General features: G+C 41.1%; 1 protein-coding gene across 3 annotated transcripts in view; it reads left to right on the forward strand.

Moving 5' to 3' along the window:
• csgalnact1a (chondroitin sulfate N-acetylgalactosaminyltransferase 1a) overlaps window positions 1-19,361 on the forward strand; it is a 448,394-nt gene that overhangs the window by 60,302 nt on the left and 368,731 nt on the right. For 2 of the 3 annotated variants that reach the window (XM_028802607.2, XM_051928033.1), the window contains exon 1: window positions 343-749. The exons of the other annotated variant lie outside the window; for it this stretch is intronic. The gene's annotated coding sequence lies outside the window, so the exon portion shown is untranslated. Of the gene's footprint in view, window positions 1-342; window positions 750-19,361 lie in introns of those variants that run through there. 3 annotated transcript variants of the gene reach the window in all.

Consider the following 19,361-nt stretch of genomic DNA (forward strand, 5'->3'; position numbering starts at 1 on the left):
TAATGGATGGATAACAATACAGCACTTTAACATTCTCCACCATGCTTAATCCATTTCAGGATTGCGGTTGGCAGTGCCTATCTTGGCAGCATCGGGCACATAGTCATACATACCTTCACCCCAGGCCAAAACGCAAATATCTGTAGAGGAAAACATCCACTCAAATACGCGCACATTCCACACAAACAAGAGCCAGGCTTTGGATTTGAACCCAGGCAGCAGGCTGTGCGTGGATAAATAGACGAGTACTTCTTTGCTTTTCGCTTAAAAGGTTTAAAATCTGTTTACGTGGATCTGTGTGGAATACTCCCCACACATCTAGCTTAGATGATTTTTTTGACGACTGTGTTCTGACAAGTCTAGTCGTTCCGAAATTAGGACTCGGAATTGAAATCAGGCAGGCGTCTCGTGGCAATAGGGCGGAAAGGCAGGAGCATCTCGCAGTCAGCTGTCCTCTGTCACTGAACCAGGTAGGAAGCAGCGCCTTTACACTTAAACCAGGAGAAGAAGAGAAGGAGGAGGTGGAGGAGGAGCAGCAGTCAGGCTTCCTGGACAAGTCACTGGCCAAAGAAACGTCGAGGAGCAGGGTGCTGCTGCTGCTGCGCTATTCATTGTCGGAGAAGGAGAAATTAAACGAGGCATGTGGGAGAAGGGAAAGTAAAAGCGTGTAACTCCGCGCACGCCGACTGACCTGAGGATCCCGTAAAAGAAAGAAAGTAGCGGCAGCCGTGCGTCTCGATCGCAACGAGGTATGTGCTGCTTTCTTTTATACTTGAAATGGTCTTCACCAACCCGGCAGTCGCCGTCCCCAAACTCACGTGCGCAACGAGTATCTTCAGGCAAACTTGAATAACAGCGGTGCTGGGGACGGGCAGCTATTTCTGTTTTCTCGATTTCCGATTTCTTGTCTGAGACGACGCATAAAAATGACTGATTTTTGTTAACGCCTCAACCAACCAAAATTGCATTATACATACCGTTTCAACCCACTACGCCAGAAAAAGTGACGTTAACTGCCGTTTTGAAACACGTTGCTTTTCGGAAATAATGAGAGCCATAGCTTGGGAGATATTCTCTGAAAAATGCGTGCATGAAGTGCGCTGACATTCATCGCGACATATAATAATTTTACTTGTGTAGCGTTTATCCGTGCTCATTTCACTTGACGTCGTTTTAGGTTTGTGCTGTTTAATATAAGACTAGACACTGTTAACTGCAAGGGGCTGTCAATATTACATATCCGCTTCCAGTGCCGATATTGAAGCGCCTTGCGCACATGTCGACGCCCGCATGACTTTTTGAGACCGTTATTGCCGTGGCTGCGGGGCAGCGCAGGAGGGGATCAGACGCGAGCGGATCTGCTGTCAGTCCGGGACTGTCAAACTGGAGTCCAAACTGAACAGCAGCAGTCAGAAGGGGTTTGGTGTGGGCTGCCAAGCACAGAATTGCATTAAATAACTGCTCTTGCAATCAAAACGATGATTTGTTAAATGAACTTCATGGACAGGGTTTCCACACGATTAGCTTGAGTAGTTTTAAAACGAAACCTTCTTTCAAAGTTGATGCATTCATTTTATGTTCAGAAAACCTAACGCAGTTAAATTTAACGAATGTGTTTGTGTCGAATACCTGAAACCTTTTCATTAAATTGTCATTCCATTTTTTGTTGCGCATACATGTTTTTCTTGAGTTAATTCAACTAAACTTTATTTCAAGACGTAGGAATGAAGGTTATGGGCAGTGGTGCAAAAGCATTAGCACAAAAGTTGTTTAGCGTATAGTGGTCCGGTTATTACCGCAGAAGGCAACAAGTTCTATTTTGATTAATTGCATTTTTATATAATCCTAACGTTAACTATATTGTTGTACTGGAAACAAAGAAAAGACGCTTTTCTGATGTAGGGTGGGCAACGTGTATCAAAAATGTATCATAAATCGGCTTCCATAATCCCACATTTGGAAAAAAATCAGTTTACTAAAATCCTTTAACTTTCTTTTAAATTTTACTAAAGGCAGGCAGTGTGGTTTAGTTATTAAAGCTTTGGACTTCAAACCCAAAGTTTGTGGATTCAAATCCCCCTAATGACACTGAGCAGGTCACCTGCTTGTGCTCCAAATGGAAAGCCAAAAGAAATGGAACTAATTGTATCATAAATGTTGTAAATCCCCTTGGATTGCGCTATCAGCCAAATAAGTAAATGTAATGTTTGCGATCCCTTGGACCGTGTTGTCAACAAAAAGGGCGTGGCTTTATGCAAAATATCAAGTGTTATGCAAATCTGGGACAGTCATGCACCTAAACCTGACTATTTTAAGTTAAATCGACTTCATTTAACTGTGTATAGAGAACATGGGAATATCACGATTTTAAGGATTATAAAAGTAGCTTGAGTAAGATTAATTTAAAATTAGGGAGCAATGACAACAGTCTCTAAAACAGATTGTGCTTCTGATGAAAGAAAATATTCTCATTGCTTTGTTTAAACACAAGTTAATTAAGTTAGTGTGGCATCTAACAAATTTAAGTCAATGTAACTAGAAAAGGTTAAGTAATGATATGAAACATAAATATTTTAAAGTATTCTAAATTAAATACATAAATTGAACATCCCCAGTAGTTCCATTTTTTTGAGTTTGGTAGTCTCAATTATTGACCCCCGCAGGCTAATACTGATGTGCTGGAAGTACTTAAGTCAAAAAAAAATCAGCATGCTAATTTCTCCCCATTTTGAGAATTTCTTCTCATTCTTAAAAATTAAATCTCTCGTTTAGTAATTTACACACTTAATGTATACAGTAGTCTGTTTCATAAACAGATCACTGAACAATTGTACAGCCAGGTCTTCCCACTTGTACAAATCAATTAGGTTGCCAAGCTAGTCAACTAACAATCTCAGGCTACAGCTGGACTAAAATATTTTAAATTACTTGCATGAAAAGTCATTTTTAATTTTCATGTGCATTATTGTGTTCCATCTGCAAAAAGAAGGGCATGTATTTGTGCTACATTAAAGCTGTTCATAAATGATGGGCACCTTCTTATGTTATCTAGGTTCAAACATGTCACTTGATGAACAGCCATGCTATTGAAAAAGAACAGTGAGCGTATTCCTTAATAATTTTAAAGTTTCATTAACTAACTTATTACTATTTTATCATGTTATCTTCTAGATACAACTAGTAACAACAGGGAAACTTTATTTAACATATCTTAAATAACCACACACACTTGTATGTTTTCTTTACACACACTCTTAAAAGTAAAAGTGCTAGAGTGGTTCTTCAAAGTGATGCCATAGTGGAACCATTTTTGGTTCTCAAAAGACCCATTCACATGAAGGTTAAAGAAAAAACCTTTATTTAGCTCCGTAACAGGCTCCATATACAAAATAACCTTGAATAGATGGTAACATATTTGTGTAATAGCAGTGGTCATGATGTTAAAAGGGCTCTTGCTTGTACAATACCACCGGCTAAATTCAGATTTTCTTAATCTGCTAGTGTCAGGTTTTGGGTTTTTTTTTCTACATATTTGGAAGTTTTTCAAAGCACAAAGCACCAACTTCATATGCAAAGAATCCCTCCCAGAAAGAAATGGTGCTTTGTTGCTTGTACCATACGCTTCCTCCATAACTCCACCTTCCTTTTTCTATTACACTTACTGTGTGCACATAAACTTTAGCATATAAGGAATAATGTGATACACCTTGACATTTTACCTAATCCATCTTAACACATAGCAACTGTGTATAAATCGCACACAGAACACAGTCCAAAGACATACAGGTTAGGTGGATTGGCATTACTAAATTGGCCCCATTGTACCTTTGTGTGTGTGTGGACTGGCATCCTGTGTGTCCCTGACACTTGCTTGGTGTTATGACTAGTGCTCTTAACTAAAGCTGATTTCCATCTACCTTAACGTCAGGATGTTGGAACTGATTTAATGAGACACAAATAGAGAGAAGTGCTAATAAAGAGTTTAATAATACAGGTTTCACTAATGTTTTTGGTTTATGTCATTTACACCAAAATTTTGGATTGACATCATGCTTGTATTTGACAGACCACTCCCAAGTTTCTGAGTTGGAAATCCGAAATAGTGGGTGGGTTCCAGTTGAAAATTCCAGCCAGTAACTCAGAAAGTCTGACTTCCCAGTTCAAACAGAATGCAGCCAAAGTCCCAAAAAGTTGCAAAAGCACTTCTAATAATGCCCACGAGAGGGGGACATACTGCCAAACCCCAGCTAGATAAACTGGCAAACACATAAACTTTAAAAAAATAAAAAGGCTTTTATTCTGCACAAAAATGCTCTATTACACACTGTCAAACTGTCAATGGGAAAATGGAGTTGCCTGAAAACATGAGGCAATCCAAGGTGGACATAGTCCCAATATATTAATCCAGGAACATAGTCAAAAACATAGCATGAAGGCCAAAATCTCAAAACTTACAAAGCACAGAAAACACAAAGCATAGCATTATTCAACTAAAAATTATATATCGAGCTCATCTGTCTCGGTTAAAACTGTCCAAAATGTTTCCAGGGCAGGATCCATCCTGCGAACGCTGCAACCAAGCTCCTGCCTCACTGGGTCACATGTTCTGGGCCTGCACCAGACTAACATCATTTTGGACAAAAATTTTTAAGTGCCTTTCAGACAGCCTTGGTATCACAGTCCCTCCTAACCCATTAACAGCTGTGTTCGGTGTTCTTCCAGATGGACTTGAATTGGAGAAGGACAAGCAAACGGTGATTGCATTCACTACACTTTTGGCACGCAGACTTATTTTGTTAAATTGGAAGAATCCTAATTCTCCTCTTATAAGTCAGTGGGAAACCGATGTTTTATATTATTTGAAATTGGAAAAAATCAAATTCTCAGTTAGAGGATCTGTACAAAATGTTTTCAAAACCTGGCAGGATTTAATCAATATTATTTTAGAATAAGAGAAATAACTATTACCGCATTTAACTCCCTTCTCCATCTCTTATTTACATATATATTTACTTCTTCCTTTCTTTTGTTTAATGTTGCCTTATTAAAAAGCCTTAAGCAATTTTCCTTTAGCTAAGCTCTCCTTCTCAGGGGTGGGGTTTGATTTGTCTTCAATTTTGTTGGGTTATAAATTGATCTGTTTGTATGGTCCAGGAACATAGTCAAAAACATAGCATGAAGGCCAAAATCTCAAAACTTACAAAGCACAGAAAACACAAGAACTCTCCAAACTCTCAGAGTGCATTCACAATAAACCTCTTTGGGGGGAGTGCAGACCCTGGCGGTGATTGGCAGATGGCCCTACCTCCTGGGGAACCACCCACAAAACACACAGAACAAAACCTAGGGCGCTTACATACACAGACACAATCAAAAACAAAGAATAATGCAAATACTCAACAAAAATAACATTAACGTAAATAAGACTAAAAAATGAACAAAATACTTAAAACAAATTTGAACCCCTGCCTGGGGACCCTGGCTGGTTTACAGTACTCAGATAGGCTCTAGCTGGGTTGCATCCCTGCCCTGGACAAGTGGTTTGGGAAGATTAATGGATGGGTGGATGAAAATAAAGGCAGTGTTCTGTGCTCTGACATGAATGGAGATTTTTTAAAACTGAATAACTCAAGGTAATGTTTACCCTAAAATATTCTGCTCAAAAAAATTAAAGGAACACGTTTTAATATATTTTTTAATAAGTATAGCATCAAGTCAGCGAAACTTGTGGGCTCCTGATCTGGTCAGTTACAGTAAGTAGCAGAAGGGGTTGTTAATCAGTTTTTGCTGCTTTGGTGTTAATGAAATTAACAACAGGTACACTAGAGGGGCAACAATGAGATGACCCCCAAAAGAGAAATGGATTAACAGGTGGAGGCCACTGACATTTTTCCCTCCTCATCTGTTTTTTCATTACTTTTGCATTTGGCTACAGTCAGTGTCACTGCTGGTAGCATGAGGCAATACCTGGACCCTACAGAGCTGGCACAGGTAGTCCAACTTTTCCAGGATGGCACATCAATACGTGCTATTGCCAGAAGGTTTGCTGTTTCTCCCAGCACATTCTCAAGGGCATGGAGGAGATTCCAGGAGACATACAGTTACTCTAGGAGAGTTGCACAGGGTCATAGAAGGTCCTTAACCCATCAGCAGGACCGGAGAACAGGATGAGCATTGCCAGAGCCCTACACAATGACCTCCAGCAGTCCACTGGTGTGAATGTCTCTGACCAAACAATCAGAAACAGACTTCATGAAGGTATCCTGAGTTCCCGACGTCCTCTAGTGGGTCCTGTGCTCACTGCCCAGCACCGTGGAGCTCAATTGGAATTTGCCATAGAATACCAGAATTGGCAGGTCCACCACTGGCACCCTGTGCTTTTCACAGATGAGAGCAGGTTCACCCTGAGCACATGTGATAGGCGTGAAAGGGGCTGGAGAAGCCGTGGAGAACGTTATGCTGCCTGTAACATTGTGCAGCATGATTGGTTTGGTGGTTGGCCAGTGATGGACTGGAGAGGCATATCCATGGAGGGACGCACAGACCTCTACAGGCTAGACAACAGCACCTTGACTGCCATTAGGTATGGGGATGAAATCCTTGGACCCATTGTTAAACCCTGTGCTGGTGCAGTGGGTCCTGAGTTCTTCCTGGTGCATGACAATGCCTGGCCTCATGTGGCGAGAGTATGCAGGCAGTTCCTGGAGGATGAAGGAATTGATACCATTAATTGGCCCCACGCTCGCCTGACCTAAATCCAATAGAACACCTCTGAGACATTATGTTTCGGTCCATCCGATGCCAGCAGGTTGCACCTCAGACTGTCCAGGAGCTCAGTGATGCCCTGGTCCAGATCTGGGAGGAGATCCTCCAGGACACCATCCATTGTCTCATTAGGAGCAGGCATGCATGCAAGCACGTGGGGGACATACAAACTACTGAGTATGATTTGGAGTTGCTGCAATGAAATTTTGGCAAAATGGACTAGCCTGCCACATCATTTTTTCACTTTGATTTTCAGGGTCTCTTTGAATTCACCCCTTTGTAGGTTGATAATTTTCATTTCCATCAAACGATGTGGCATCCTTTCATTCCTAACACATTACCCAGTCCATATCAGTAGAGATATCCAGCAGGAGTTTTTTTTCCCATTGAGATCTGATGTGTTTTCAAAGTGTTCCTTCAATTTTTTTGAGCAGTTTATAATATGCAAACACAGCTACATTTACAAGCCAAAAAATTTAGAAAAGCAAATGCGATCATTTAAATAAGAGACACTACCTATAAACTCTTGCCCTTTACTCCATGTACTGCTGAAACTCTGCCTGTACCCTAGATGCTTTAGGAATTGTGAAAACAACTGGTAATTTTTACACTGAAATATATTAAAAAAGATTTGATTTTAATCTTGTGAGGCTAAGGTAATATATTCACAGAACTCTCCAAGCTAATACCAGCCTTAGATTTGATTTCATGCTAAACTGGAAATCTGAAACTTCATGTTAAAATCAGAATATGGACTGGGGCCAGACGGCCATCAGTCCCAAGTCACTGTGGCCCATAACCAATTACATGCAAGCTTTGAGATGAATGTGCGGAGCCATTGAGGGTGGCAGTTGTGAGGCACAGAATGTTGGTTCTTGCTGACTTTGCTTTCATTATTCATTGGGGCTGAGGAAAGTACAGAAGGTATAAAATCCTATCTCCACAGGAAGGGAATTCACATGAAGAATATCCCCCTTATTTGTATAAACTCCCCATTTGTTATATTATTGTCTCTCTATTATTTCCCCCATGAAACTCCTCCTGCCATTTTTCCCCCATAGCCCTGATTTCTTCCTTAATTAGGGGGATTCCCGCTGACCTGGCAAAACTGCTGGTGAAACTTTAGAACTACAAAACTGCACTGCACACCTCTTAAGCCATGTAGACCAGGGGTGCCAAGTATTACGGTCAAACTCCCCCCATCTGCAAGCCAAGTTCCACCCATTTTGAATCCCCAAATTCAGTAAAACTAAATCTCTTAAATATTATTTCATAATTTACATGCTATAAAATGCTGTTACCAAAATAGGAACACTGTTATATTGTTAAAGGGCTTGTCTGTTGCACAATTAAAATATGTTGCCGGAGCTACAACTGTATTAAATATTTTAAATTATTGTGATTAAAAATCCATTTGTATTTTCAGTGTGCATAGCTGTACACTACCTACAAAGCAATAGCCTGCTTTTGCACTGCATATTCACAAATGATGAGCTCCTTTTGTTATCCAAAGCAGGTTAAAATATTTGACTTGATAAACAATAATCCTAACACTGTGCATGTCTTGTTTAGTAATTAATTAAAGTTTAATAAATTTACCACATTTACATTTTGTGGCGGACAGCTAGGGCCCTTACCCAGCCGGGACGCTTTGATAGCGGAAGGTCCGGGGGAGAGCTCTTATTCACGACATTATCTCCCCCAGAATGCTAGTGGGCAGCCCCCCTGGCTTGCAGCAGGGCCACGGGTTTGGAGCATGGAAGCTCAACCCTGCTGGGGCCCATGGCCACCGCCAGGGGGCACCTAGACGTTTGCTGAGCCCTGTTTGGCACCATTTCCACCACACCCAGAAGTGCTGCTGGAAGAAGGTTGTTGGACACCTGGAGAGCTTCTTGGTGTCCTATAGAAGGAGCCCGCTGCCATTACTCAGCGATCCAGAGTCGGGAGGAGTTGGACAAAGCTTGCAAACTATCTATCTAACTGGAGTGGAGGAGGAAGTGACCTGAGAGAGACAAGAGAAAAGAAGCACTGTTTATTGTGCTGTTTGGTGCTTGTATTGTGCAGTGCTGTGGGGAACGAGACAAGCGTCTCCCCACTGAAATAAACGTGTAGTGAGTGCTGGACTTGTGTCTCAGCCTGTCTGTGTCGGGGTTGGAGCGGCCGGAGCACCCCTTGTATTCCACAATCTCGTCTCTGAAAGACCACTCTAAACATGTAAAGGCAGTGTTCTGTTCTCTGACCTGAACAGGTTCATTTTAAATTGGATTAACTAAAGATGGTGTTTATTCCAAAATCCATCCATCCATCTTCCAAATCTGCTTTATCCTGAGAAATGTTGCAGGAAAGCTGAAGCTCATCCCAGCAAGCATAGGGTTTAAGGCAGAAACAATTCCTAAATGGAGCACCAGTCCATGGCACTTATTCCAAAATATAACATGTCATCATATACTCTTAGTAAATGTGCCAGAGCAGTTCTTCAGAGTGATGCCATAGGTCAACCATTTTTGGTTCCCAAAAGACACATCTACATCAAGGTTCCAGAAAGAATTCATATTTATTTAGATCTGTAACAGGGTCCATAAATAACCATGAATAGGTGATAAGAGATTTGTGCATTACCAGTGGGTACCTGATTTTCAAGGGACTGCTGCCTAGGGTCACACAGGCTCAGGTCTGTTATGTCCAGCTAGGTAGCCTTCTATGCACTCTTTAAAATGTTGGTTCTTTAATGGCACTTTACTGGGTTGTGTGGTTCCTTGTGGAGCCATTGCTTGACCAAGCACCATTTAATTCTGAGACGAGTTCTTTGCATATGAAGTTGGCTCTTTGTGCTTTGAAAAACTTCCTGATATGTCAAAAAAACCCAAAATCTTTAATGTAGACTAGCTAGTAGGACACTAACAGAGCAATAAAACCTGGACCTAGTCTGTGTTATGGTGTGTAGCCAGAGTTCCTTTAAACTCATGAACCATTTGTATTTCACAAATCTGTTACCATCTGTTCATGGTTATTTACTGTATGTAGCTTATTACGGATCTAAATAAATAATGGTTGTTTCTAGAACCTTCATGTAGATGGGTCTTTTGGGAATCAAAAATGCTTCCCCTCTGGCACTGCTCTGAAGAACCACTCTGGTACCTTAATTTTTAAAAGAGTACATTAAAGATTTCTGTTTTTTTCACACATTAGGAACATTTTCAAATCCTAAAGAAGCAGCTTCACATGTAAAGAACCCATCCTGGAATTAAATGGTTCTTTGTAAGCAATGGCTGTATGAGGAATGGCACAACCCTGTAAAATTCCATTCAAGAATGAGCATTTTTAAGAGTGTAGTTTCATTTACAAGCCAAAACATTTTATAAATGTAAAAGGAAGTAATTTAAATAATAAAACATCACCTATAAACTCTTGTTCTGTACTGCTGAATATCTGCTTGATGCTTTTTAAATTGTCATTACAGATGGTAATTGTAATACTGAACTGTACTCAACAGATTTGCTTCTAGTCTTGCAAAGTTATGCCAATGTCACATTACTGGACTGCTAGTCATTGGGTACGTTAGACTTGCCAACTGCAGGACTGTGTCGATTTACATGACTGAAAATCACTGGGCACGAGTGACACTGAGTGATGACCTAACAGCACAATCGTGCTAGCCGTGTTTTCTGACAGCCAATAGTATGCAGCCTGACAGAGTTGCTGTTGTAGGAAGGGTTAACAGGTATGGTGAGTGCAGCTACAGTCTCTCCCCTTTTTGTATTTTTTCCATTCTGTCATGGTATATTAAACAGGACACATCTGACATGTGTGCTTCTCTTCTGTTTTTGAAGTCCAAAACACCTGTTTCCCTTATTTCTTGTTGCTGTATTATATGAGCATTCAGTGGTTATCAGCTCTCATGCGCACCAGACCCACCCGTATGACTAGAGTGAGCCGTGAACTACTTGGACTGCGTATGTGACGGTGCTGGTCGGCTCCATGCTTCCACTTCTGTTTTGGGAGCCTCTTGAACCCGACACCATCGGTAACGTAAATGGATGAGCCGGGCAGATGAGGACACAACTCGAAGCAAGGGGTAGGTGCATAAAAGTGCCAAGTGCTTTTATTAAAACCTTCCAAAAATCAGTCGAAACAGAAAACTGTTCAAGAGTGCAGTGCAATCAATCTGTAATAAATAAATAATCCAGTAAAACAAAAGTGATGGTAGAGGTTGAAATGCAAGTAAATCCATCCATCCACCCATTGTCCAACCCGCTGAATCCGAACACAGGGTCACGGGGGTCTGCTGGAGCCAATCCCAGCCAACACAGGGCACAAGGCAGGAAACAATCCTGGGCAGGGTGCCAACCCACCGCAGGACACACACAAACACACTCACACACCAAGCACACACCAGGGCCAATTTAGAATCGCCAATCCACCTAACCTGCATGTCTTTGGAATGTGGGAGGAAACCGGAGTGCCCGGAGGAAACCCACGCAGACACGGGGAGAACATGCAAACTCCACGCAGGGAGGACCCGGGAATCGAACCCAGGTCCCCAGATCTCCCAACTGCGAGGCAGCAGCGCTACCCACTGCGCCACCGTGCCGCCCAATGCAAGTAAATAATCCTTTAAAATGAGACTTAAAAACACGGCAAGAAACTGTCCTTAAAAACATGAGCCAGGGTGCACTCCTTTAAAAGCTGACATCTCCTTGGCTTAACTCTAACGGGTCCTTGCAGCCAAGGAAGCGGCTAACAGGCAGTTCAGCCAACCTTCTGTGCTGCTTCTAGGCTTGGGCTCCTGTAGCAATCTCTGGCTCCCAGCAGGGCACCACACCAAGCCTCCAACCTCTGGTTCCAGGCCTGCGTCCCTGCGGTCAATGGCACCACCCGCAGGACGGCTCTCTCAGCCTTTCACTCCCCTGCAGGTGCACTAGCTCTCCTCAGCAAGTCGCTCCATCCAGGCAGTGTGCGTTGGTCACTCCAACTTCTAGGTCACTCAGCTGGAGTGGCCATTGGCCCCTGAGCATTGCCCACACGCTTCCTCAAGCAAAATCCTCCCGACTGTCTGTCTCTCTGTCGCTCCTGCCTTCTCTCTCCATTTTTTAACCTCCTTTCTTTTTCTTTCATTTCTCACAATCTGTTTTCCTTTCACAAGCCAGACTCTCTTATATGCCTGTGTGAGTGCAGTATCTCAATCGCGCACCGCAGAAAGCTGATGAAGCAACTGAGACAGAGTGTATGCTTACGTGCAAGTGCGTCTCATCCCAATTACTCCACCAACCAATACCCCCCCAACCCCCCCCAACAGCAGCATGAGCATGCACATCCACAGAGAACAAGCCGGCCAATTAATTATTTACTTATTAAAAATGGCCACCTTTTTCTGAGCCGCAGATCTGCTATACCAAAATGAGTCTCTGGGTTTGTCACATTACACAACGGGTTTCACAAGAGCGTGCCAGTGACTACCTCCAAATCTCTGGGGTTATGTAAGTCAAAACTATAACAGAAAATTACTGGCAAAGTCATGTAATGTGACTTGGCCTTAAGTCTGTGACTTACAGATCTCTGGAAACTAACCCTAGCTCTGGATTAGTTTTCATGTGTAACTGGAACTCTGAATCTTGTTAATAAAATCAGAAAAATAACCAGTAGGATTACAGGCTGGAATGGGTTAAGCACTCCACTGTCAGATGGCCCGTCAGTCCCAAACCACTCTGACTGCTAACAAATTATACTTCAGCTTTGCAGTAACAGGTGGTTATTGCAATGTTTAGTTAATGCTGGATGAGGCTTTCATCAGGAATTTGGTGGTAGAAAGGAAGGTAAAATCCCCCTTTTAAGAAGTCACTTATGTTTTAGTTTTTTAACCCAATATTTTCCTCCAATGAAATGTTCTTGGTAATCCTGAAACCCTGGAAACCCTGGTCTTGGCCATCAGCATCCATAAGTCAACAGATATATTTTCTTTTGTTCTTCTGTCTGTTACCGTCCCTTACGGGTATTTATTATTTCAAATGAAATGTGTCAGTGAAATAATCTAAATTGTAATATTGACATCAAAAGAATACTTATTTGCATTAGAAGAGGAGGAAAAGCAAAAAATATATGTGTTATTATTTCTGTATTCTTTTCAACATGGTGGTGCAGTGGTAGTGCTGCTGCCTTGCAATAAGGATGTTCTCCCCATGAGTTTGCACCGGGTGCTCTGGTTTCCTCCCACAGTCCAAAGAAATGTAATTTAGGTGGATTGGTGACGCTAATCTGGCCCTGATGTGTTGTGTGAGATTGCTTACCCTGTGATGCACTAGCGTCCTGTCCCCAACACTACTTGATAGCTTATTCCATGTGTCTATGGTTCTCTGTGTAAAGAAAAACTTCCTAATGCTTGTGTGAAGTTTACCCTTAATGAGTTTCCAACTGTGTCCCTGTGTTCTTTTTAAACTCTTTTTCAAGTAACAGTCTCGACCCACTGTAATTTTAACCACTTCATTAATGTTTCCTCTTAATCTCCTTTTACTTAAATGGAAAAGGTTCAGCTCTTTTATGTATCATCATAATTCATCCCCTTAGGTCCTGGACTCCGTCAAGTTGCCCTTTTCGGATTTTTTCCAGTGCTGCTATGTCTTTTTTGTAGCCTAGAGATCAAAACTGCACACAGTACTCCAGATGAGGCCTCACCAATGCGTTATAAAGCTTGAGCAGAACCTCTTGTACTCTACACGTCATGGCGCTATATAACCTAACACTGTGTTACCCTTCTTAATGGCTTCTGAACACTGTTCAGAAGTTGCTCAGTTCTTGCTCAGTTACTCAGTTTGCCAGGACGTCCAATTCAAGGAATATTCTTGGTGCTTCCAAACTGTTTTACAGTTATTGAGGCCAACATACTCCTGGAAACACTCATGATTTACAAATGGTTTGATCCCCTTGTCCTGATCTATGCCTCAGCACAATTTGATCACAGAGGTCTACAGAGAGTTCCTTCATGGCTTAGTATTTGTGCCGACATGCAGTGTGAATTGAGAGTTCTTCTATACACAGGTGTGTGCCTTTCTAAATGATGTCCAGTCAGTTCAGTTGGCCACAGGGTGGACTCCAATCAAGTTGTAGACACACCTCAAGGCGAGTTAAAGCAAACAGGATGCACCTGACCACAATTTAGAGTGCCAACAGAAAAGGGTCTGAGAACTTATATGAATGAGAGATTTTAGTTTTTATTTTCGATAAATTTGCTAACTTTTCTGAAAACGTGTTTTCACCTTGTTATTATGGGTTTATTGAGTGTAGACTGATGGGAAAACTGGCAAATTTTTCATTTAAAATAAAATCTACAACATAATAATGCATGCAGAAAGTGAATGAGTCTAAATACTTCCTGACTGATAATGACTGACTTCCTGAATCCACTTTGTTAATCAAAAGACATCTTACTCAGACTGTGTATGGTGCTCATCGGACCACATTTGTACTACTCTGTCCAGTTCTGGTCACCTGCGTTTAAAAACTGCACAGAGGAGAGAATCCCTCTGCATCCTGCCTTACTGTGACAGGCTAAAGGAATTAAATCTCTTTAGTCTTGAGCAGGGAAGGCTGTGTCTGGACCTAACAGAGGTCTTAAAAATTCCAGAAATAGTCGATAAAGTGGATCCAACAAAGATCGTTTCCTTAAATGGCGAATCATGTACTCAGGGTTGCCAGTGGAAATTAAAAGAAAATACATTTGTAACAGAATCTAGGGAAGACATTTTTACACAAAGGATTGCACAAATATGGAATAAACCATCAAGTTATGTAGTTGAAACGGCAACCTTCACAACTTTAAAAAGTAAGCATTTGGACCAAAAGTGCTTGATAGATTGAATGGTCTCTTTTTATGTCAAACGTGTTATGCTGTTATGTGCTTAGAAGTGGTGTACAAATACGAAGGTTTGAATAGGAACTAACAATGAAGATCTTTTTGTTTTCTTAGCACCATTCAGGTATTTCTGTAAAAGATAATGTGGTATTTTAACAGTCCGTTTATTTGAGATTTCTTTTGTTTGAGACTATGGTGAACTGCAACAATGCAATCATTTGTTCATTTTGCACAAAGTGAATGGTAAAACACAGAACACGGACAATTTGGAATTGTCATATATTTTTGGAGACTTACAATATTTTAATTTGTTTTTTTAACATACTATACTATATACTATATATTATGACACACATCTTTCTTTCTTTCTTTCTTTCTTTCTTTCTTTCTTTCTTTCTTTCTTTCTTTCTTTCTTTCTTTCTTTCTTTCTTTCTTTCTTTCTTTCTTTCTTTCTTTCTTTCTTTCTTTCTTTGACAGGTCACTTAAACCCCATGCTCAAGGATTATAAATCCCATCCTTTGTGACCGATTAAAGAATGGATCTCTCAGACCCCATGCTAAAATATTTAAGAGTCTCCTGTCCTGCAGGGGTGCTGACAGTCTGCTTCTTTTTCCTGCTCAGATTACAGGCAGCATGTGTAGCTGGACAGTGATACCATTTTTGTTTCCTTTGACTGCTGTTTGGCTCTGAATCCTTTGTTTTAATTTATTTTTTTTTTTGAATACACACATTCACATATTCCGACAAAGATGTCTAATAAGAATCAACTACTACGCTAAGGGTGAACGTGATAATTCATCTTCATGGCCTCTGTTGACTCCACTTCAGAGCCTATTGGCTTTTCTGCTCATTAACAGATGGTCTGATCATAGTTCAGAAGGCCAGTGGCTTTTAGTTTAGGAAAAAAAAATAAATGTGGCACCAACTTGAGACATTATGATTCAATAATGCTTTAGTCAGGCTTCACAATTAATTCATATGCACTTAAAATAATACCAAATGCATTTTTACATAACTGAAGGAAAGAATGAACAGACTGCAGAACAGCATGCCTCATCCAGTAATCTCCGGTACAGGGAACAGCGAATGGACTCTTCCGGTCTCAAGCCGAGTTATTAGTGCTGAAAAGCTTTGAAATCATGACAGTCAGTGGTCGACTGACACAATTTAACCTTTTAATGGTATTCAATTACTGACGGGTGTGAAAACGTACAGTCATGTGAAAAGTAAATACACCCCATGAAATGTATTTTCTTTTTTAACATATATGGACATATGAAGATTTGATCTTCATTCAAGCAGTATATTTATTTAAGGGTGATATCATTGGAAATTTCACTTTGTATTATCTTATTGAACAAAAAAAGAAAAGATATGTTAGTTTCATCTGTGGAAAACATTTGTAGCCCCTTGGTTCTAATAGCTGGCATTGCCCCCTCAAATTACCATTTCCTTTTCTTATCTAGCAATCTCTAACACTGACATAGAGAAGATTTTTCCCACTCCTCCATGCAGAATTCTTTCAGCTGTGTGATGTTTGAAGGGTGTCTTGCATTCACAGCCCTTTTGAAATCCCTCCACAGCATTTCAATGGGATTCAGATCCAAGCAATCCAGGACCTTCCATGTTTTTCTTGTTAGCCATTCCTTGGTGACTTTACCAGTATGCTTTAGGCCTTTGTCATGCTGCAAGGTTCACTTTTAGATGGAGGTATAATCTTCTGAGAGATGGTCTCATATTATCCCTGAACACCTTCTGGTTATATTGTGTTGTGGCCAGGTTGCTTTCATGACTAATGTTTTTTGTCCTTTTTGTTAATTTTTTCAGCATAAATAGATAGATAAGTAAGTAACTAAATAAATATACGCACACACTTTGGTCTGAACACACAACAAATAACTATAAAGCAAGAAAAATTCAAAAGAAAGAAAAGTTCTGACTTGGCAGTCTCAGTTCCAGTAAGGCATTATGCAGACATATTGCTGTTGGTATAAAGGAGCTCCCATAGCAGGTCTTGACACAGGTTTGAATGATTCATTGTGTGAAAGTCCTCAGTGTTAGTGTGTCATGGGGGGGATGTGCAGCATTGTTTTGTTTTGTTTTCATTTTCTTCCTCACTGCGACCTCCGAGAGCCTGCCCTTTTAAATAGCTTGTTGATTTGGTGGGCTTCTTTTGAAGTGATGTTACCAGCCCAGCACACCACAGCATAGAAAATCACCATGGCCATCACAGAGTTATAGAAGATGTGAAGGATGTCACAGTATGTCTTTGGAGATGTGGATTGAGACTGTTACTTTAAAAAGAGTTCAACAAGAACATGGGGTCTCACCTGGAAACTTGTTAAAGGTAAATTTCACACAGACTTTAGGAAGTTTTTCTTCACACAGAGAACCACTGAGACATGGAATAAGAGACCAAGTAGTGTGGTAGACAGTAAGACTTTAGCGACCTTCAAAACTCAACCTGATGTTTTTTTCAAAAAATTAAGTGGATAGGACTGGCGAGCTTTAGACTGAATGGCCTGTTCTTGTCCAGATTGTTCTAATGCTCTAATGTTCGAATGTACAATATTTTAATTTCCCTTTTTAAAACAGTCACATATTAAGACACACATTCCTAACAAAAATTAACTGTCAGGCTTAGACCAAATGTTATAGTTCATCCTAAACTGACTCGATTTCAGTCGTCATTGTCTCTCTGGAGTATCTTGAGGGAAACATGCAAACACCACTTGGACAGGAACAAGGCCAGGGCTTAAATCTGCCTCTTTAAGCTGTTAGTGCTAACCAAAGCAACAATGTTCTACACATATTCTAAATATGGTGTTAAAAATGTAGTCATCTAGTTCCTGAGCAACATTAATCATAAAGAATAGTTTTAGTTTTAGTCATTCTGCCCAACAAACCCACCCATCCTGTTTACCTAGATTCTCCCAAATAACATAAAATCATGACTTGAAGGTCCCTAAAAGTCCTACTCTCCTCCACAGTACTTGCTAATTTATTCCATGTGTCTTTGCTCCTACTCTTTTCAATGCTTGTATGGACTGGGTGTTGGGTAAGGTTGTGGGGTCCAGTGGCTTTGGGGCATCTGTTGATGAAGAAAGATTCACGGATCTTGACTTTGCTGACAATGCTGTGATCTTCACAGAGTCAATGGAGGCTCTGATTGGGGCGCTCGAGAAACTGAGCGAGGATTCTGAGTTTCTGGGCTTGCGAGTGTCCAGGATAAAAACTAAGATCCAGGCCTTTAGTGACCTCTTGGGCACAGCCATCAGCAGTGTGTCTGTTTGCGGAGAGAGTGTTGACCTTGTTGAGAGGTTTACTTACCTTGGCAGTGACATTTATATCTCTGGTGACTCTTCCTATGACGTCAGTAGACGGATTAGGAGAGCATCGGGGGTCATGAGGAGTCCCAAATGAGGCACATTACCTGTATTGTGAAGGAGCATCAGTTATAGCACAACGGCCATGTGGAGCGTTTCCCTGAGGGTGATCCGGCTTGTAAGATCCTCATTGTTGGGGACCTGAGTGGCTCGACCAGGCTAAGGGGTCGCCCACGTAACACCTGGCTGTGGCAGATAGAGGGAAATTTCCGGAGGGTGGGGCTGGACCCACCCAGATTCTTCTGTCTTGGGTATTGCCAACTGGGATCCCGAGTTGTTTCGTCGTGTAGTGGGTGCAGCAACGCACTGTACCAGTGCATGCTCCCCAGCTTGACTTGACTTGACTTGTCTTTGGTTCTTTGCATGAAGAAAAGCTTTGCTATGTTTGTGCAAAATGTGTCCCTGTGTTCTTGCTGACACTATTTTAAAGAAATGCCCTGGATCCACTAGTTCCTTTAATCATTTTCAAAACTTCAATCATGTCACCTCTTAATCTCTGTTCAACTCCTTTACTCTTTCCTAATAATTCATACCTCACAGGGCTGGAATCAGCCTAGTTGCTCTTCTCTGGACCTTTTCTAGTGCTGCTATGTCCTTTTTGCAGCCTGTAGACTAAAACCGTACATAGTACTCCAGATGAGGAATCACTAGTGCATTATAAAGTTTGAAAATCTCCTTAGACTTGTTCTCCACACATCAGGTCGCTATATAACCTGTTCACCTCTTGATCACTTCTGTACACTAGATACAGTTTACAGTTGAAGTTAGAAGTTTTCATACACTTAGTCTGAATTCTTTAAAACTCACTTTATAAGCCCTCTACAGATTTTATACTATCCATCCATCCATCCATCCATTATCCAACCCACTATATCCCAACCACAGGGTCACAGGGGTCTGCTGGAGCCAATCCCAGCCAACACAGGGCGCAAGGCAGGAAACAAAGATATTTCAATGTTCCTTAAAAGTTTTGAAAAATCATCATTCTAAGCTTACAGATGGCTTAACGTCTATTACAGAGCTGATTGTGTGGCGATTGGGTATTTGGAGAAAGAAAAGTAAGGACAGGAATTGGAGGTTAGTACGTTTGAAAGAGACAGTATTGCATCGAAGGTTGCGCATGGCGCAGCAAGCATCTTGCGTGAAACATGAACAATCACTGCGCCACCGTGTTCCCATGTTTAATAACATGCTTTAACTCCAATCATCATGAAAATGATATCACGTATAAATCTCAGTATTTTAATTATTCAGAGAGCTGTAATATCACGAATGTAATGGATTCTGTGTCCTGTCGGAGGAAGAGAAAGCCCGGAAGCACGTAGTGATTCACACACACAGAGCACATAGAAGATCAAATACAT

The sequence above is a fragment of the Erpetoichthys calabaricus genome, chromosome 5 (genome assembly GCF_900747795.2).
Source record: "Erpetoichthys calabaricus chromosome 5, fErpCal1.3, whole genome shotgun sequence".
Taxonomy (NCBI): Eukaryota; Metazoa; Chordata; class Cladistia; order Polypteriformes; family Polypteridae; genus Erpetoichthys; species Erpetoichthys calabaricus.